Here is a 22,006-nt window from a genome sequence, read left to right as displayed (position 1 = left end):
GGGTTACTCCTAGGTAATTTTGTGATTTTACATAGGGTTGCCTTCTCAATTCTTCTCTTCTGATTCATTTTTTTGCATATAGGAAGGCAAATGATGTTCATGTGTTGATTTTGTACTTTTTAAGTATACTGAAGTGGCTTATTTATTTGTTTTTTCAGTGGAGTCTTTAGAGTTCTCAATGTATACTACCTTGGTATTCACAACAATTTTCATTGTGCTTACATTTTTAAATTCATAAAGTCTTCAGACATTTAATGTTTATTACTTAAATATTTTAATAATATTATACAAAGTTGACAGTGAATAGTCTCATAAATGTGTATAATGCTCTGATTCAGGTTCTTAATACACATATTAAATTCTCATTATATCCCACCAGTGAACTATAACAGTATCAAGAATTGATATTAAGAAATTAATTTATCAGAGAAAAGTTAAAAATACCACTTAAAAGAATAGTATCAAGTTGTCATCCCAGATTTCAAATATCCAGATGTTGCCATTTTCTAACCTTTCCTGGCAGCCTCCATTTTACTTTGTGCCTGCATGGATCTCACCTGAGCAAGGTCAGCCTGAAGAGCCTCCTCGCAAGGCGAACTGTTTGATAACGACTTAAATGTCTGATATCCAGTTGGAACTAATTTTTATCATGAAATATTTTGGTGTGAAATTTTCAAATATTGGCCGTCGATGCAGTCAGCAGAAAGGAGCTGAGGCCAGACAGCAAGTGACAATCATGGGGGCATTTCACTTCCCAAATTGAAATCTCCTTCAATTCCTTACATGTCTTTACAAGTATACTAAATGGTAGCATCATTTCATTGCACGTAAATCTGATGAGTTTTTTCATTTCAACGTGCTTGTGAAAAATGCAGACATTCTAGGTAAGATTCCTCTTGATGACCTGCCCGGCCAGGGCATTGTCCTGCCATCCCGCCCACTCTAGGGGATGAAATAAATGGGACAACACTCCTGTAAAGTGTTGTGTGAGGTCATGGATGGCATTCCTAACACTTTTCTGGAAATACTAGATACGAGGCAGGCTACTAGCTATCATTTTTTTTGACCATCATAACTTGTTAAGTTCTCTTATTGTATCTCAAAAATTCCTATCCAGTGCATTTTGGAATTTTTTTGTAATTATACTGCTCATGAACCTAACTTTTCTATTTCTGGTGTCCACCGTGGGTGAGTGTGATTTTGGCAAATGAGGGTGGCGCCCACACCAGAGCTTCCAGGTTGTCTACACCACGTCACGTGTGTGTCCTTATCGACAAAGGTTTTGACTACTCAGATTCTCACTTCAGATCCTCAGGCCTTATTTATGCTGTGAAGGCCTCACTCACTAAGTAAAGGGATCTCTGTCCTGCCTGTGGCCCCTGATCCCACCTGTGACCAGAAAACATTAAAGGGGAAGCCGCCTTAGAGACTGGAGATGCTGCCCCCATGAGAGAACTTCTGCTGATGACTGAGATGAAACCCAACCATGGCCTCTCTCAGCCGGGAGCACAGAAATGGAGACCAGCAAAGAGTGTCTGCAAGTTCAGTGACCTCATTATGCAGAGAATATAAAAAAGCACCTAAGTGTAACAAAGAGGAACAATCAATGCCAATAGAGTATATAAGCAGCAGAAGTCATCGTAAATATAATTTAAAAATGAGCATATATTTTAAGATAATGCAACGGAATTATACGTAATTAGACAAATATGAAGAGGAGCATAATTCATTACTTTAAAATATGTGTCTCATAATGGAGTCATGAAGTCATCTTCCCCATTATATTTTGGCGAGTCTCCCCTTCATCAGTCTCCACACAGCCGACTTCATGGGTTGGTTCCTCAGACTGTATATGATGGGATTAAAGGTGGGGGGCACCATCGTGTAGAACATAGAAATGACCAGGTCAGACATGGATGGGGTCTCTGAGGTCGGCTTCAGATAATCAAAGCTTCCAGTAGAGACAAACAGCATCACAACCAGCAGGTGGGGAAGGCAGGTGGAGTAAACTTTGGCCTTCCCTTCTGTGGATGGGATCTTCCTGACAGCAGAGAAGATGTGGACATAGGAAATGATGATGAAAATGAAACAGCAGATACTCCAGACCACACTGATGAGAATGGGGACAAGTTTGATCATAACATTAACTGAGCAGGAAATAGCCAATAACTGGGGGACGTCACAGAAGAACTGGTTGACCACGTTGGACCCACAGTAGGACAAGGAGAAAGTGCCAGCAGTGAACATCACAGCATAGAGACCCCCCACCCAGCCAGGACACAGCTGTCAGCTGCACACACCTGTCCCTGCTCATGATGACGTCATAGTGCAGAGGGTGGCAGATGGCAGCATAGCGATCAAGGCTCATCACCGTGAGCAGGTACATCTCTGTACCTACAGATATAATCATCATGAAGACCTGGATGACAAAGCCCGGGAACGAGATGGAGCTGCTGTGCCTCAGAGAGTTGGCAATGGACTTGGGGACCGTGGCTGAGATGAGGCAGAGGTCCGAGAAGGACAGACTCCTCAGGAAGAAGTACATGGGGGTGTGGCCGTGCCGGTCCAGGGTCGTGATGACACAGATGAGCCCGTTCCCCAGCAGGGCACACAGGTAGACCAGGGAGGAGAGCAGCGGGTGCAAGAAGCCCATGGTCCCCTGGGAGGGGAATCCCCGGAGGTCGAATTCTGTCATGGCTGTCAGATTCATCCCCCCTGGAGATATCACTGCATGAAAGTCTAGAGGAATAAAATTCCAGGACCTTCTGCCAGTGCTGGACCTGCGGTGTCACTCTGCATGGGTCCAGCGCTGTCCTTCCCCACTGACCTCTCTCCGTGTTCTATCCAATGTCCCCCACAGGGATCTCAGCTCCTGCTCTGCTCGGCCTCTCCAGCTTGTGACCTGCAGGTGCTGCTACTGTCCACACTGCCTGTGGGAGATGCTGAAGGGCAGAGAGTTCAAGTGACCTCAGCCCCTTGAGCAGTCTCCTGTCTTACCACGTCCCATGCAGAGCACCCCTAAAGCCCTGAGACCGGCCCCTCCTCTGCTGTCACCATACCCCGGTCCATGTACCTTTCAGGAGTGGGACCCCCAAGAACCCTCAGGAACAAGAGTTGTCAAGGACACCCCGAATCTACTCTGGGGGGGGGTCTGAGCCCCCAGTCCCTGCAAAACACTGGCCAGTTGCAGCTCCAGGTGCACATTTTGGACCAAGTGGACACTGATGGTCCCAAGTCTGTTCCTGGTTGGGGCTCCCATCACTCATCAGGGCAGTGGGTGGGGTGTCCCCGCCCTGTGTCACCATCTGACGACTGTCTGGCCCTCACCCCTTCTCATATGTGCTGAGAGGGTGACCTCCAGCTGCTGCCCTCCCGGTCATTGTTCTGCCCCTCCCCTCACCCGAGGAGCTGAGTTGGTTTCTCCTGCAGCTACTTTCCGCAGGGCTCAGGCGCGGCCGTGGTCAGGGCGGGAGAGAAGGTCCACCCTATGGCGACAGCCACATGCTTGGGGCTCCCAAGCCTGGGACTCTGGCCTGGTCTCCGCCGATGCCCCAACAGACAGACCCGCCGAGGGGTCTGCGACTTCCCCCTCCTGCGTCCTGGCCTGACGCGTCCTCGCCTGCTGCTCAGGGGCCTCCCCGGGCCGCTGTCCTGTCCCCATGGGCTTCTCGGCAGCCCTGGTAATAAGCCTTCTGGGTCAGGCGCGTCAGGGCCCTGGGAGGCTCCGCGGGCAGGACCTGGTCCCCCCTCAGCCCTATCACCCCCCTGACCCCGCAGGGACAGGGTGGCCCTGGCATCAGAGCCAGGACGAGCCCCGCCACAGGGAGCAGGAAAGTTGCCACCACCACGGGCACCCCCTGGGCCTGGCAGGGGTCGGGTGTGGAGGAGGGGGGAGGGAGGGCAACCAAGAAATCCCCCAGGAGCGAGACGGGAGAGCACCTGGGTCTTCTGACACGGGAATTATTTTATTCAAAAAGGCCGTTTATCTCAGCACCTGGAAATGTAACAACATTTGAACTGTCCTGTCTGACGGAGGCGGGTGTTGACCTTACAATGGGGGTCAGGCCCGCGGCAGCGCTGTCTGGCGTGTCCTCGAGGTGAGTGTGTCTCCGGCTCTGACACAGCAGAGTAGGGGACCCTCTCCTGGGTGTGGGTCTCCCTGAGTCCTCACAGGCCCCCCAGGTCAGGGTCACAGACAACAAATGAGCTCGTGGGCGAGCACGCTGGGGACCCGACCCCTGCACGCGCAGGAGGGAGGGTGGAGGCTGGAGCAGGCGTGAGGGACCAGCCCTGACGAGCAGTCCCAGAAGCTGCAGCCCCAAGAAACTGATAGTGATTCTGGAGTTTCTTGCAGACAATGAGGGGAGGGCCTCGCCCCCAAGGGCCCTGTCAACGGAAACGGATGCCCCCGCCCCTCTATTCTGGCCAGCACATGGCCCCGCCAGGGATGCCACTAGTTCTGGTCTCCACTAGCTCCGGTCCCTTTCTGCGCCTGGTGTCCTGCGCCTCAGGGACACAGGTGATGCACTGTCATGTGGGCCCGTGGGCTGTGGCTGGCAACACCCAGGGGTCCTCGTGCATGGGCAGAGAACAGGGAGGGGTCAGCACGGGGGAACCCAGGAATCACGATCAAATCCCCATATCCCGGGGAGGTAGCCCGCGCTGGCAGAGCCCACAGCAATAGTCCGCAGACCAGGCTGGACAGCACCAGATGCCGGGCCAGACATGGCTGGACCGTCGAGAGTTCTTAAGGAGGCCAGACACAGGCGCCAGCCACCAGGAAGCAGGCAGGTAAGCAGCCGGCCCCTCAGGCGGTGCCAGTGACACCAGTGTTCCAGCTTTTGGGGTGTTCGCACCCGCCACCTGCAAACAGCTGGCAGAGACCGGGCTGAGGCCCAAGTGCTCTTTGCAGGAGATGCTACAGGCAGGGCCTGAGGCATTGAGGCAGCCAGTCCTCTTTGGAGGTCTTCAGGGGTCTTCAAGTCTATGGAGGTCCTGAAGTCGTGACAACTCTGTCTGGGGAGGGTGTGCAGCCATCAGCTCCTGCTTCTCTTCTGAAGCCGCCATATGCGTTCTCTTCTGAGGCTAATTTATCCGTCCAAACTGGCGCCTGCACGGCTTACATCCTTCATGGGTCCCACTTTCAAGTCTAATGGGATCATTTCCAGTGCTCGCTGTTTACTGTTGTTGGCGAAGCACCCGTCAGATCGCTCCATATTCAGTGCTCAGGGGTTACAGTCCTGAGGGCAGCTGGTGAGAGCTCAGCCCTGTCAGTTCTGGAGGGCGCTGCCCATTTGGGTTCATTTACGATACTGGCATCTTATTCCCAAGTGAAACCCCGGCCCCTGCCCAGACCCAAACTGCCCTGAGCTCGGGGCAGGCTCTTGGGCCATTTGCTCGGGGGAGGCACAGCCAGAGCCTGCTCCAGTGGGCCTGACGCTGCCTGTCCTTAGCACTTCAGGGTGTCTGGGCCAGGATGCAGGGGCCTCACTCCCAAGCTGAGATGTGGGTCTAGCCGCTGCGTCTGGGCTCGGAGCTGCCATGATGACAGGGAGTGCCCTGGGCCTGCTCTCCTGTGGCTCATGCCAGGCTGGGTACAGCTGCACGTCAGCCCCGGGGCAAGTGCCCCCGCAAGCCGCTGTGCCCTGGTTTTGCACCTGTCGGGCAGGAGCCCCTCCAGCAGCAGGAGGCACAGAGCTTTGCCTTTCCTCTTCTGCCAGATCTGCTTCCTCCTGCTTCTGCCCACGGTGCTGACCCTGAGGTGCAGGTCACTGTCCTCCTGAACGTGTCCAGGAGTCCACCTGCCCCCAGCCAAGGCGTCGTTGCTTTCTCTTCCTCCACCCCTCAGTGAGGAAGACACTGCCCAGCAGTGTCCCCCCTCGCTGGGCACTCCCGGTGGGCAAGGGCGCATCATTCTCCCTGCCTCCTCCCGCAGAGGCCGCTTGTTTTGAGTTTGTTTCGAGGACAATGCCTGCCACCCCCTCTGTTGTGTCCTTGACCGAGTGACCGGCCCTGTGAGTGGCGCCCGTGGGGACCGCACTGGCCATCGGGGGACGGCGACCTCTGCAGCTCACTCTCCAATCCCAGCTGAAGTTTGGTCTGAGGATGGTCACTGTGGCGTCACCCTCCTGCCGGACACCTGTCCTGGCCCTGGCGCGTCTGTGTTTGCTTTTCCCACGCGCCACACGCACTCTGAGTCATGGACATCAGCTGGCACCGACGGGAACAAACACATTGACTCCTGACGCGGTGCTGGAAAAAGTCCCTCCACCCTGGCCGAGCGCGCCTCGGGCTCCAGGCGCTGGAGACCTCACCCTGGTCGCTACTGAGCTGCCGTCTCAGGACCCGGGGCCAGACCCGAGCCAGCAGCCGTCCAGGGAGTGTGCTGGGCCCAGAGAGCTCGGGAGGAAGAAATATCAAAGTTGTCTGTTTGAGTGTGAGCAAGTTTCTCCCTGATGGACACGAGCGTGTGGGGAGATGCAGTTTAGGATTCCACATGTTCTGCCTTTGAAATCATCTCCTTTATGCTTTTTTTATTATTGTATCTTTTTTTTTATTTTATTTTTATATTCCCCATACAATTGCAACCCCCTTATTTTGACCCCAATCCCTCCTTTCCCCGCTCCCCACCCGCCATAGTGTGTCTCTGGTTCATAGTTGTTTGTTGATTTTGATATTTTCTTTCTTATAGTTATTCTTTTTCCTGGTGCCTTTTTTAGGTTTTCTAGATTCCTGCTATGAGTGAGACCATGCGGTATTTTTCTTTATCTTTCTGGTTTATTTCGCTGAGCATGATCCCTTCCAGTTCCATCCATGTTGCTGCAAACTGTATGTGTTTATCTTTTTTGAATGCTGAGTAATATTCCATGGTGTATATGTACCACATCTTCTTGATCCAGTCATCTATTTTTGGGCATTTGGGTTGTTTCCATAGCTTAGCTATTGTAAATAGTGCTGCTATAAACATAGGGGTGCAGTATGATTCAATTGGAATTAATGTTGGAATTAATTTGGAATTGATGTTTCTGTGTCCTTTGGGTAAATACCTAGGTGTGGAATTGCTGGGTCATATGGAAGCGCCATCTTTAGCAAGTTGAGGAACCTCCACACAGCTTTCCATAGTGGTTGGACCAGTTTGCACTCCAACCAGCCGTGCAGGGGAGCTCCTTTTTCTCCACAACCTTGTCAACATTTGTTGTTGCTAGATTTTTTAATATGTGCCATTCTCACTGGTGTGAGATAGTATCTCATTGTAGTTTTGATTTGCATTTCCCTGATTACAAGTGATGTTGAACATTTTTTCATATGCCTGTTGGCCATTTGCATTTCCTCTTTGAAGAAGTTTCTTTTTAGCTCTTTTGCCCATTTTTTGACTGGATTATTTTCTTTGTTTTTATTGAGTCTCGTCAGCTCTTTGTAGATTTTTGGATCAGTCCTTTATCATTAGTGTTTGCTGCAAAAATGTTCTCCCAGTCGGTGGGGTTTCTCTTTGTTTTGGTTATTGTGTCTTTTGCTGTGCAGAAGCTCTTTAATTTGATGTAGTCCCAGCTGCTTATCTTTGCCTTCACTATCACTGCTTTGGGTGATGTGTCTGTTAAGATGTCTTTGAAGTGCATGTCATACAGTGTTTCGCCTATATTTCCTTCTATATATTATATGGTTTCAGGTCTTATGTCTACTTCTTTAATCCATTTTGAGTTGGTTTTTGTGCATGGTGTGAGGTAGTGGTCAAGCTTCATTCTTTTGCATGTAGCGACCCAGTTTTCCCAAAACCATTTATTGAACAAACTTTCTTTGCTCCAGTGCATATTCTTTGCTCCTTTGTCAAAGATTAGTTGAACATACATCTGTGGGTTTATTTCTGGGTTTTCTGTTCAGTTCCACTGGTCTGTGTGTCTGTTCTGGTTCCAATACCATGCTGTTTTGATTATTTTGGCTCTGTAGTATAGTTTGAAATCTGGGAGAGTGAGGAATTGTGAAGGATGGGGGGCCTCACTCTCTGTCTCCCCTGCCATCAACGAGGACAAGGCCCTCAGTGGAGACACACACAAGCTGTGGGAACCGAGCCCCAGGACTGAGTCCCGTGGCCATGTGGTCCTGAGGATAGACCCCTTTACCACTGCTTCATGTTATGTAAATGTTGGTGAATGTGAGTTCTAGAACATTCTCTCTACACCAAATACAAGTTTTTAACCATGAGGTGGATTCAGGAAGGGCTTGGAGAAAGGATTGCAGTATTTAGGAAACAAGAATATAGTGAGGATTATGAGAATATGAATTTGTGACAAGGGAATAATCCTAATGCAAGAAATCTATGCTTTTAAATGATGACATGTAAGAGTTAGGGGGAAAAGCTGAATTAATTAGGTGTTATAATTTTAGATTGATATTTCACATCTTGGAGTACTGGCCATTTATGAGACTCCCCACAGCCGTCATCAAGGCTTTGTTTCTCAAACTGTATATGACGGGATTAAAGGTGGGGGCACAATCGTCTAGAACATAGAAATGACCAGGTTAGACATGGACAGGGTGCCTGTGGTCGGCTTCAGAAAAGCAAAGCATCCAGTGGAGACAAACAGCACCACAACCAGCAGGTGGGGAAGGCAGGTGGAGAAGGCCTTGGCCTTACCTTCTGTGGATGGGATCTTCCTGACAGCAGAGAAGATGTGGACATAGGAAATGACGATGAAAATGAAACAGCAGATAATCAACACCACATTAATGAGAATGGGGACAATTTTGTTCATTAAATTTTCTGAGCAGGAAATAGCCAATAACTGGGGGATGTCACAGAAGAACTGGTGGACCATGTTGGACCCACAGTAGGACAATGAGAAGGTGCCAGCTGTGTTCATCACAACATAGAGACCCCCACCCAGCCAGAACACAGCTGTCAGCTGCACACACCTGTCCCTGCTCATGATGATGTCACAGTGCAGGGGGTGGCAGATGGCAGCATAGCGATCAAGGCTCATCACTGTGAGCAGGTACATCTCTGTACTTACAGATATAATCATTATGAAGACCTGGATGACACTGCCCGGGAATGAGATGGAGCTGCTGTGCCTCAGAGAGTTGGCGATGGACTTGGGGACCGTGGCTGAGATGAGGCAGAGGTCCGAGAATGACAGACTCCTCAGAAAGAAGTACATGGGGGTGTGGAGGTGCCAGTCCAGGGTCGTGATGATGCAGATGAGCCCATTCCCCAGCAGGGCACACAGGTAGACCAGGGAGAAGAGCAGCGGGTGCAAGAAGCCCATGGTCCCCTGGGTGGGGAACCCCAGGAGGATGAATTCTGTCACTGCCGTGAGATTGGTCACCTCTGGAGACATCAACTGTATAAATAAAAAAGAGGAAGAAAACATTGTCAATCTTCTAATATTGAACACAAAATGGGTTATCAACATATAAGAAGCATGCAATCTAGTCATGATTTATCATTATCTAAGCAAATTCATATTTTTCTCATGTGAATGTGCTATTGATGTATTGTTAAAACATGTGTCTACAAATTTGAGAAGAAATGAAAATTTTAAATGACCATGATAAAACCTGAATATCAGGTCTCTCAGTGAACTGAAATGACAGAACACCAGGGCCCAGTCATTCCCAGGCACGCGGCGCCCCCTCCTGCCCAGGCCCCAGTGTCTCCGCCCAGCACACCTCCCAGAGATTGTCCAGGGCACAGCCCTAGAGGACAATTGACCATGCCCAGGCCCTCCCCACCCTAGAGAGCCCGTCCCTGCTCCCCTGGTCTGGGGAAGCCCCACAGTGACAGGTGTTCAAGGAGATGGGGTGTGCAGGTCCCTGTTTTCCTGCTCCCCAGGACCCAACACTGTCCTGGAACTGAATGATCTAGGCTCAGAGTCCCCATGTGGCATGTCCTGACGCCTCCTCAATCAGATTCCTGCCCCTGTGGCCTCTCTGCTGACTCCTGGTCCGTCACCTCGCTCCTCATCTCCCTGCACCTGACTCCCCCACATCTGAGGACTCCGAGACCAAGTTTCCTGCAGAGTCTCCTCCTGGGTCACTCCCACACGTCTCTCCTGCAGGATGAGCTCGTCCACCCCAGGTCCCTCCCGGCCCCTCTGTCCCCCTCAGACTCATGCACATCTGTGCAGGGAGGAGGCCGCTCCGGGGCTGAGCCAGACGGTCTGTGCATGTGGCTGTCCTTGCCGGTCCCAGGTACCCAGGTCCCCCGGGTGCAGGTTTGTTCCTCACCCCAGGCCCGTGTGTGAGTGGGGACGTCTGGACATGGGGCAGCTCTGTCCACTCTCCTCCCCCCAATGTCATCCTCTCCCCCCTCTGTGGGGTGATGGAGGGGCAGGCCCTGGGGTGGGCAGAATTTTTTGGAGAATATAGTAATGTAAAATAATTGCAACACTTTTGTGGGAATAATTCCAGAAATTTAATAAAAAAAGAAAATAAATCAGGGTGCATGGTGGTGAAAAATGTTGACATCTGTTGAGTGACCTTAAATACATCTTTAAAATGGATAAAATAACTTGACATATCTCCTCCAGGCCCTGATTAAATACTGTGACTCATTTTCCAATTACACTGACAATCCCTGGGTGTGGAGTTGGGGAAAAATCCCAAGTTCACGTCCACAAATACACAGATGTCGGCGCCACCATCATGTTAGTGCCAGAGCCATTAAGACGTCAACAGTGTCGCTGACAAGGTACTGAATTTCTACTTGACTCATATCTGTCATCATGTTTAGGAGAAAAGGCATATATTCTGAATCAAACAGTAAGTATAATTTTTAATTCCCTCTGGAATGTCTTCATCACCATCCAATTCTATTAATTGCTGTGATTTTATTCAGCGCCCAGAACACACTGAGTGTGCTGATGCTAATCCCAGGTATGCAGCAGAAATCGTCACATCTCCCAGAAGTCACAATCTTCTATATGCTCAATGTATTAAAAGTCAATGTGTTTGACCATTGTAAATTACAAGAGAATATGTTTTCTCTCCGAGTCTCACCCAGGCTGACAGGGCAGTGGGACATGACGACTTGGGCCCCGTAAGCATTAGTTGTCATGATTTACAAAGTGAATAGTTTAACTGCTCTAGTGCCTGAGAGTCTGACTTGCTGCTGACTTCGCATGGACTTCGCCTTCTCGTGGACAATTCTGCCCGGGTGTGCGGGGTGCACACGGCCGAGCTGGGGTCCCCTGGGGTGCCAAGAGTACAGGCGGCCGGGAACTGGGGTAGTTCCAGCTCTGCCTCGGGTGCCCGAGTCCTGGGCAGCAGCTGGGGGACCCATGGGCAGCTGCTGAGGCGAAGACGGGGCTCAGGAGCGCTGAGGCACGCAGGGTACATGGAGCCTCCTGCAGACGAGCGGCCGGTGGGAATCGCTCTCTGGCGTGGGAGCCAATTGGACAGTGGTCAGGCAGAGCTGGCCGGGCCCGGGGTAGCTGCACGCACTGGGAGGCCGGGCGGGAGGGACACGAAGTGACCAAAGTCCGTTTCCTCCCCTGACGGGAGTGACCCCATCTTGTGCGGTCCCAGTTGGGCCCGCGGACAGGAGGACACACAGGACAAGTCCCGGAACCTCCCCGATGCGTGTTCACCTTCGGCTGAAATGTGGACATTTGTGCCCAAGGGCTCTGCGAGGTGGATGCGGCCCCGAGGGCAGTGCGGGCTGGGGTTCAGGGGTGTCCGCTCAGAGCCCGGGGCTGGCCGAGGCCAGGGTGAGAGACACGCGCTGCCCAGTGGGAACAGCCAAGGCAGCGGGTGGGAGGGTGCCTGGTGCTTCTCCCAGTCCGGGGATCCCTGTGGGGGTTGTTTCGGGGGACAGAGGCCACGCCCCTTCCGCTCACCAGCGTGCCCTCATGTCCCCCCGCTCGGCCTCATGGTGGACACATGCCTGCCCCTGGGGGATCCTGCCTCTGGGCACTGCGACCCGGATGCTCTTAACGTGGAGACCACCGGGGAGACGACACCCACTTCCTCCTGCAGCACCTGTGACTCTATCAGGGTTGTTCAAGTGGCTGCAGGTGTGAGGCAGGTGGACAGGCTCAGGAGCGGGGATGGTTTCTACCCAAATAAAAAGCGTGAGAGGCCGTGGCCTCCTGACCTGTGAGGAAAGTGTCTCCGGGGGCCTGAGGCTGTGTTGGGTTGGGGTGTCTCTTTCTGTTGTTGCATTTGTGAGGTTTTGTGTATTTTGGACATTCACCCTTGCCAGGTGTGTGACGTGCACAATTTTCTCCCAGTGCAGGAGTCTGTTTTGCGATGGCATCTTCTGAGGCACAGGAGCTCACTAGTGTGGTGAGGCCCCTTGTTTATTTTTGCCGTTTCTCTGTCCTAGGCCTTGTGTCCCCAAGTCCACCTGTGTGTGTTGGGGGGTGTCCAGTAGGGCTTCCCCTGTGTTCTCTTTCTTGTCTTATGGTTTTGTATCTTACCCAGACTTTAATCCATAAAAATGCTCTACATAAGTAATTCTAGGGGCAACACAGATCCAAGCCACACTGAGTTGTCACCTGTGAGAAGGGAACAATCAAGAGACTGGACATAACAAGAGGTGAGGAAGGAGAGAAATGGCCTCTCATCCCTGCTGGGAAAATGGTGTGGAGGTGTCTTCAGACAATAGCAACAGGACAACCACAGGATGGAGCAAACCTCATCCGGGTATTTGTCTCAGATGTGCAGACTCTACGACGCAGAGCACATACACCTGTGTTCAGAGCAGCACCGTCCACCGTAGCTGGCCATGGCCCCAAACCAAGTGCCGTGGACAGAGAGGGAATAAATAATGTGGGTACATATGCAGTGGGAACTACACAGCTATTAAAAAGGTGAATCATGTATTTTGGGACCACATGGATGGACCTTGAGGTGACTTTGTTAAAGGAGATGAGCAGATAGTGAGAGACGGCGCGTGGACAGTCTCCCTCATCTGGGAATAGAAAATACAGAAAACCTGCATTACAAACACAGCAAAAAGAAACGTGGACCATGTGCAAAAGGAGGAGGAGAGTAGGGAGGGACTTGGAAGGAGGTGCCGGGCACTGCAGGGGCAGGTGGTCAGCGGATGCTGAGTGGACACGCGCACAGGCCCAGGAGTTGAATGGGACACCACGTGAAAATAGTGAAAAGCGCAAAGGAGCTGATTTCTTTGCTGGAGAACAAACACTGCATGAAGGTGACGGCACGATGAAGCCTGTGGGAAAAGTCCCCTTCCCAACACACTCGGTGCATTGGTTCAAAGGGCAAATAGAAAACATACGGGTAGGATCCGACTGGGGAAGGGCGTGACGTCCAGGCAGTGGAGACTGTGGCCCCGTCCCTGCCTGTGGGTGGTGATCCTGGCGAGCACTGAGCGGCTGCTCAGTCCACACTGGGATGGATCTTGAGCGAGCGACTCCCGGGCCATGTGATCGGGAACCTGGAGTGGACTCGAGCTCGTGGCCAACATGCCTTTTCATTTCGACGCTGCTCTCCTGGACTGACGACGGTAGAGCCACTGGGAGAGTGTGGGACACAGTGACCTGCCCCCAGAGAAAGGGCATGAGGGGCAGAACATCACCCAGCTCAGGGTTGGGTAAACGCTGCAAGAACCTCGGCCGTGCAGCGCGAATGCCGTGGAGAGACAGAAGTCGACGACACCGCCGTGCTCTCCTCACAGGATGTTGAAACAAGGAATGACACAGTTCCCAGCGCAGACGGACAGTGACTACGAGAGTTTTCTGCAGAAAGTGGGGAAGCAGACCTGCCGCCGCACATCGAGGGGTGACCTGGAAACCGAGGGGAGCTGACAAGGACACCGAGAGCAGCCCACGGCTCCAAAGTCATAAATGTGAAAAACAGAAACGTGGCTCTTCACAGCCATGCGTTTTCCTAAGAGCTATTTTATTTTCAAATACTCCAGCCAGGCAGTGGAGAGACTCTGAATCCAAACAGGACGTGATGGAAATGAACACTACCGTCAGCCGCAGGCTTCAAGTGTCGATTCAAATTCCTTAAATATCCTCCATCCGCCCATCTCTGGCAGATTCAGGAGGAGATTCCTTGTCCTTTTGAACAGAAACATGAATGTGTCTTAAAGGAAGACGCTCCTGTAGGAATGGTGAGGGGTGGGGGACCCCCCTCAGCTGTCTCCCCTCCCCTCCACAGGGACGGGGCCCTCAGGGGAGACACACACAGGCGGTGGGAACCGATTGCCTGAACTGGGGTCCCATGACCTTGTGCTCCCGAGGACAGAACCCCTTTACCACGGCTTGGTTTCATAAATGTTGGTGATGTGTGAGTTCTAGAACGTTCTTTCTACACCAAATACATGTTTTTAACCATGAACTGGATTTAGTTTATGAACATCACACAGGGAGAGGTTTGGCAAAGGATTGCATTATTTTAGGAAACAGGAGCACATTGACAATATGAGAATATGAATTTGCGACAAAAGAAAAATACTAATGGGAAGCATCTTTACTTTGTGAATGATGAATGTAGAGTTAGTGGGAAACTGAATAAATGCCGGTGAATAATTGATGATACCTTATTTGTTGGAGAATTGGCCTTTTATCACTCTTCCCACAGCCGTCTTCAAGGCTTTATTCCTCAGACTGTATATGATGGGATTAAAGGTGGGGGGCAACATCGTGTAAAACATAGAAATGACCAGGTCAGACATGGATGGAGTGTCTGAAATCGGCTTCAGATAAGCAAAGAATCCAGTACAGAGAAATAACATCACAACCAGCAGGTGGGGCAGGCAGGTGGAGTAGACTTTGGCCTTCCCTTCTGTGGATAGGATCTTCTGACAGCAGAGAAGATGTGGACATAGGAAATGACGATGAAAATGAAATAGCAGATACTCAACACTACACTAATGAGAATAGGGACAAGTTCACTCATTAAATTTCCTGAGCAAGAAATAGCCAGTAGTTGGGGGACATCACAGAAGAACTGGTGGACCACGTTGGACCCACAGAAGGACAAGGAGAAGGTTCCAGCTGTGTTCATCAAACCGATGAGACCCCCACCCAGCCAGGACACAGCTGTCAGCTGCACACACCTGACCCTGCTCATGATGACCTCATAGTGCAGGGGTTGGCAGATGGCAGCATAGCGGTCAAGGCTCATCACCATGAGGAGGGTCATCTCTGCTTCTACTGAAAATACTATCAAAAAGACCTGTACGACACAGCCCGGGAAGGAGATGGAGCTGCTGTGCCTCAGAGAGTTGGCAATGGACTTGGGGACTGTGGCTGAGATGAGACAGAGATCCAAGAAGGACAGATTCCTCAGGAAGAAGTACATGGGGGTGTGGAGGTGCTGGTCCAGGGTCGTGATGAGGATGATGAGCCCGTTCCCCAGCAGGGCGTACATGTAAATCAAAGAGAAGAGCAGCGGGTGCAAGAAGGCCATGGCCCCATGGGTGGGAAATCCCAGGAGGACAAATTCTGTCACGGCCGTGAGATTGGTCACCCCTGGAGCCATCATCTGTATTGAGAAAGGTGAAGGGAAGAAAATGTCAAATCTTCAAAGATGGAATATATGGGTTATCATATTGGTAATAATTCAATATATTTTCTACGTAATTACTCCTTCTACCTCCTATTGAGTCAAAAATCATTATCTGCATAGACCTCATTATTCAGCCCATATATTTCCATCATGTGAATGTGCCATTACTACATTTTCTAAATAAGTCCTGAAAATGGGTGAAAATTGAAACATTTCAACTCTCCCCTACAAAATTTGAAAAATTGAAAATCTCATATCTGTCAACAAACTCAGCTGACAATCACCCCTCCATATAACCCCAGCCCCACTGCTCCCACCTCCTGCCCAGGCCACAGTGTCTCAGCCCAGCACACCTCCCAGAGGTTGTCCAGGCACAATCCCAGAGGACACGTGACCATGCCCAGCACCTCCCCACCCTAGAGAGTCCGTCCCTGCTCCTCCAGCACAGCCCTGGTCTGGGGAGGCCCCACAGTGACAGGTGTGCAGGGAGATAGGGTGTGCGGGTTTCTGTTTTCTTGTTCCCCAGGACCCTACACTGTCCTGGAACTGAATTATCTGGGCTCAGCGCCCCCGTGCAGCGTGTCCTGACGCCTCCTCTGTCAGATTCCTGTGGCCTCACTGCTGACTCCTGGTCCGTCCCCTCGTTTCCTCATCTCCCTGCCCCTGACTCCCCACATCTGAGGACTCAGAGACCACGTTTCCCACAGAGTCTCCTCCTGGGTCACACCCACACGTCCCTCCTGCAGGATGGGCTCGTCCACCCCCGGGTCTCTCCCCGGCCCCTCTGTCCCCCTCAGACTCATGCACATCTGTGCAGGGAGGAGGCCGCTCCGGGGCTGAGCCGGATGGTCTGTGCGTGTGGCTGTACCTGCCGGTCCCAGGGACCCGGGTCCCCCGGGGGCAGTTTTGTTCCTCACCCCAGGCCTGTGCGTGAGTGGGGATGTCTGGACACTGGGCAGCCCTGCCCTCTCTCCTCCTCCCCCCAATCTCCCCCTCTCCCCCTCTGTGGGGTGACGGAGGGGCAGGCCCTGGGGAGGCAGGGTCACATAGTAACATAAAGTAAGTGCAACACATTGGTGACATCTTCCTAATAATTTTACAAAAACAGGAAAATAAATCAGAATATGAGGTGGTCCAAGATGTAGACACCTTGTGACTGATATGAAACATCTCTGTCATGATGACAGAAGCTCTGACATATTCTGTTCCTGTGCAGTATCGTCACGACCTCAGAGTGGTGGAGTTGAGAAAAACCCCAAGTCCATGTCTGTGAAGAGACAGGAGTCCACACCCATCTTCTCTCTAGTGCCAGAGCCTGAAACTGTGAACAATGTTGCATGGACATGACATAATTTATATTTGACACTTAGGTCTGTCATAACGTGTAGTCAAAAGGCATAACATTCTGATTTTTAACAATAAATATTATATTAACTTTCCCCTGGAATTTTTTCAACACATTGCAATTCCATTAATTGTTGTGCTTTTATGTAGTGCCCAAAACAACTCAGTGTGCTGAATGCTCAAATGCCAGTTATGAAGCATTAATCGTCACATATCCGATGCATTACAATGTTCTGTTCAATCCTTTGAACTCTTTAAATTAAAGGAGAGTATATTTCCTCTCATTGAGACTCATCCAGCATGATAAGGCAGTGGGGCACTGAGAAACTTGTGCACTTTCAGAATTTAATAGTTTTCATGATTTATAAAACAAATATTTTATTTACTGTGCCTTCTCAGATCTAAAATGAAGCTTGAAATCTAAAAACAGTCAAGTCTGAATGACTTCCACTCCGAAAACTGTTTAAGAACAGAATACCTGCAGTCTCGGGGGGAAGTTCTTGCTGCCGTGTTGAGTCTCTATCCTGAAGTTGTCCCCATGGTGTGGACAGAGGGCGTCCCGGCCTCTCACTCCATGGTCAGGGCTCCTGGGGATGCCTCTGAGCACTCACAGGATGTTCCACCCCGTCCTGCTGCCGCCTCATGGACAGAGCAGGTCCTCAGGGCTGAGCTATTTGAGCTCTGGAGCTGGTATCCACGTGTTGGACACTGTCCAGATTCCAGCCCTCAGGGACCTTCCTCCAGAGGGAAAGTGTGTGTTTACTTGACTGTGTTAATTGGAGCGTCCTGCAGTGCTTATCGGAGAGTAATTATCACACTCGGTGTGTAGATGTGATTTTGTGTCTGGCTCACGCCTCTATGGAAGTGAATAGACAAATCCTCATTTCCAGGTTCCATTCCCCACCTGTCGTGTCCACTGGGGTTAGCACCATCAGTCATAACAGTGCCCTGAGTCCCTGTCTAGACAGCTGGAGAGTCGCCCGTCACCCACTGTGTGCCCTTCATGGAGAGGCCATGGGGAAGGATGTGAGGGGGGATGTGGAAAGGCCTGAGACAAGAGGGAACTGAAATGGAGAGAGGCAGGAGGGAGCCAAGGGAGGAGGAGTGGGGTGAAAAGACAGTGGATGTCCAGCACAAGTGAGTGACGACGGGGTCACCAGCCCTTTGGGAAGAGAAACCACTTGTCTCTGAAATTGTGTATCCTGCTGTTCTTTTCCATCACAGCATCTGTCACTGCATTTACATTAAAATTGTCCTTTTGTTGGGATAATTTGCTTCTAATCTTGTAGGAAATTGTAGGTTTCTGCTCATGGTGTCATATACTTAGGTTTGCTGCATGACGATGGTGACATCACACATGGAAACAGGCGTTTCTCTGTTTGAATCTGTTCTGTAGGGTGTGGGGCAGTGACCTGCTTCACTCTGCTGCGTGTGTCTGTCTGCTTTTCCCAGCACCATTTCCCCATTTCCCTGCTCCAGTGAATGTTCTGGCTCCTCTGTCGTAGAGTCACTGTCCATCCTGATGAGGGTGGGTTCCTGGGCCCTCATTATATTGCAGTGGCTGGCCTATCTGTTTTTGTCCCAGAATCATGCTGTTTTAACTATTAGAGCTTTATCATACAGTCTTAAGTCTGAAAGTGTGCTTCCTCCTTTCTTATTCATTTTCATCAAGACCCGGGAATCGGGGTCAACACATGACTGCCTCTGGGGGATCCTGCCTCAGGGCACTGTGACCCACAATGCTCTGGACCTCTGAGACCACCCAGGAGACGACACCCACATCCTCCTGCGCTGCCTGCATGGTAGGGCAGGCGAGGTCAGCACTGAGTGGGCTGTCCTTTAGGCCTCAGGGAGAAGGTTGTTGGGGGCTGGATGGGCTTAGGTGCTGTTCACGGGGGTCGGGGAATCCCGAGTCCTCACTTCAACTCTTCTGGTTGAAACTCCTCAGCCCATGAAGAGAATAGTTAGTCCTTCCTGCTCATCCTGCTGAGAAAGGCTTCTCAGCCCAGGAGTACAATCCCCACATGTAATCTCTCTGGACACAGACTTGAGTCTGTCCACCGTGTGGACCCCGGTGTCCAGCACATGCTGAGGGAAGGTGACATGATGGAAAGTGTGGGCTGAGTGTGAGGAGCTGAAGCGTTGTCATCGGCAGCTCCCCGATGCGTGTTCACCTTTGACTGAAATGTGGGTATTTGTGCCCAAAGGGCTCTGCGAGGTGGATGCGGCCCCGAGGACATCACGGGGGTGGGGGGAGGTCAGGGGCCATCCAATCAGAGTCCAGGCTGGCTGAGGCCAGGGTGAGGGACACGCACTGCCCAGCGTGGATGGCCGTGGCCACAGACGTGAGGGCGCCTGGCGCTTCTTCCAACTCCAGGGATCCCCGTGGTTGCCTTTAGGGGAACACACACTGTGGCACCGTCTGACTACCAGTGCTCCTGAATGTCATCCTCTCAGAATCAGGGTCAACACATGATACCCTGGGGGATCCTGCCTCTGGGCACTGTGACCCCTGATGCTCTGGACCCCTGAGACCACCCGGGAGACGACACCAACATCCTCCTGCTCTGCCTGTGTGGTAGGGGCAGGTGGGGTCAGCGCCGGACAGGGTGTCCTTTAGGCCTCAGGGAGAAGGTCATTGGGGGCTGGAAGGGCTGGGGTGCTGCTCACCGGGGTTGGGAGGATCCTGCGTCCTCACTTAAACCTTTCTGGTTGAAATTCCTCAGCCAATGAAGAGAATGGTTTGTCCTACCTGCTCATCCCGGCTGAGAAAAGCTTCTCAGCCCAGGAACACATTCCCTACATTTAAGTCTCTCCGGACACAGATTCGAGTCTGTCCACCGTGTGGACCCTGATGTCCAGCACACGCTGAGGGAAGGTGACATGATGGAAAGTGTGGGCTGAGTGTGAGGAGCTGAAGCGTCATCATCGGCAACTCTCCGAGATCCCAGGAAGCAGCAGGACAGAGTCCGCCCAGCTCATTAGACGTTAATGCTGAATAATGGCACGATCACGCCCTGGACTCCGCTGGCCCCGCAGGATGAACCCATCCCGGGATGTGAAAAAAACACATCCATGCGGGGGTCAGCACGCGCCAGCGAAGCTCGGAGCAGGGTCTGGAGACTGAATGCATCTGCCCGCGACTCTGTAGGCACCAGTGTGTCCTCCTTAGAGACTGTCCGCCTCGGCCTTGGCCCGGGTCTCGACTGGGGTGCTGCTCCCTGTTGTGGTGGGGACACACGTGTGTGCATGGACACTCACCCTTCTCAGGAGTGTGGGTGCACATGGCTTCTCCCTGTGCAGGGCCTGTGCTCACAGCGGTTTCTGAGGCCCAGGAGCGCTCTAGTGTGTGTGGGCTACTTGTTTATTACCCTTGGGGTTCCCTGTCCTTGAATTGTGGAAGCAGGAGGGTGTTCATGCAGGTGTTCCCCGGGAGTGTGAGGGGGGCACGGCACACACAGAGGGGCAGAAATGGAACCCCAAAACAAGACAGCAAAGACGTGACAAATGGCAATTATTAACATGACCCCACGTCACCCCACTCGGGAGTTCAAATCCTCTTCTCAACAGTCTAGAGGCTTCGCTCAAAGCCAAGACAGAAAGTGTGTAAAGGTCGTGGCCCAAGAGTGTCGGAGGCCCAGGGGGGAGACACCTGCCATCACGGTCTTTCATGGAAAGATGAGCAACTTGAGAGACTTCCCCACACAGATTTTATTCTGAAATCTCAGTGGACTCGGTCTGGCGGTTAACATGCATTTTAAGGAATGTTAAAAAACATACATTTCATAAGAGAAATATTGTCTGGACTGAGTCTGTTATGATCCATCAGGCCTGTTTGGAGACACAGTGTCCTGCTGCAGAGAGGACACGTGAGGGAGGCGCCTCCCCCCAGCTCATGTTCTCAGGGTGGGTGAGCAGCCGAGAGGCCCCCGTGTTTACAGCACAGAAGCTGCCGGAGAATAAAAATTTACAGATATTGCCGTGCTTTACTTTACATGATGTAGAAAGTGACACAATCCCAGAAAGTGGAGAAGAAGACCTGGTGCAGGACATCAACAGACAACTCTGAGAACCCCAAAAATGGAAACCCCTAAAAATAAACACAACAGCAACAACTGTCTTAAAAATTATAAAACTTAAAAGACAAAACATAGTTCTTCAAAAATAATTCACATTAAAAAAACCACACTCTCAAGGTGCTGTAACCAGATCAGAACGCCATATAAATGAACATCAAGTATAGGCTCAATCATAGATTCAGATTCTTTCAGAAACTTACATCCGTCTCCAGGAGATTTACGTGAAGTGTAATTTCTACTTGACCTTTGAGCAGAAACATGAATGTCTCTGAGAGGAAGTTGCCCCATCAGGAATTGGGAAGTGTGGGGCCCACGCAACTGTCTCCCCTCCCTCCACAGGGACGGGCCTCAGGGGAGACACACAGGCTGTGGGAACCGAGCCCCAAGACTGGGGTCCCATGACCCTGTGCTCCCGATGAGAGACCCCTTACCACTGTTGGATTTCATGAAAATGTTGGGGATGTGTGAGTTCTAGAAAATGCTTTCATATACCAGCCATAACATTTAAAGAACAGAATTCATATCATGTATGTCACATGGATGGGTGTTTTGGAAATGGCTGCCTTAATTTAGAAAATAGAGATTTGAAGACTAGAACAATGTTAAAAATTGCAAAGGAAATCTCTAATGAAAAGTCTTATTTTACTTTAAAATGGTGACTGCTAAAAGTTAGAGGGAAAATCTAAATCACTGAGGGGTCCATAAATGTAGATGGTATAATTAATTAGTGAAAACAATGATACCGCACATGCTGGTGTACTGGCCCTTCATCAGTCTCCCCACAGCCGACTTCATGGCTTGGTTCCTCAGACTGTATATGAGGGGATTAAAGGTGGGGGGCACCACTGTGTAGAACATAGAAATGACCAGGTCAGACACAGATGGGGTCTCTGAGGTCGGCTTCAGATAAGCAAAGCTTCCAGCAGAGAGAAACAGCACCACAACCAGCAGGTGGGGAAGGCAGGTGGAGTAGACTTTGGCCTTCCCTTCTGTGGATGGGATCTTCCTGACAGCAGAGAAGATGTGGACATAGGAAATGATGACGAAAATAAAACAGCAGATACTTAACACTGAAGTAATGAGAATGGGGACAAGTTCATTGA

At 51.1% G+C, this 22,006-nt stretch overlaps 1 long non-coding RNA gene across 1 annotated transcript; it reads left to right on the top strand.

Annotated features, from left to right (window-relative positions):
* Positions 1–3,643: 3,643 nt before the first annotated feature.
* LOC129146396 (uncharacterized) lies at positions 3,644–9,353 on the top strand. Its single transcript, XR_008553062.1, has 3 exons — positions 3,644–3,680; positions 3,978–4,097; positions 9,011–9,353. It is a non-coding gene; the product is annotated as an uncharacterized LOC129146396 (long non-coding RNA).
* Positions 9,354–22,006: the final 12,653 nt, after the last annotated feature.

This window comes from Talpa occidentalis, unplaced genomic scaffold, assembly GCF_014898055.3.
Source record: "Talpa occidentalis isolate TD23 unplaced genomic scaffold, MPIMG_talOcc4v2.1 talOcc4.2, whole genome shotgun sequence".
Lineage (NCBI taxonomy): Eukaryota > Metazoa > Chordata > Mammalia > Eulipotyphla > Talpidae > Talpa > Talpa occidentalis.
The sequence above is the reverse complement of the archived record's forward strand: the minus strand, read 5'-3'. Positions and strand labels throughout refer to the sequence as shown.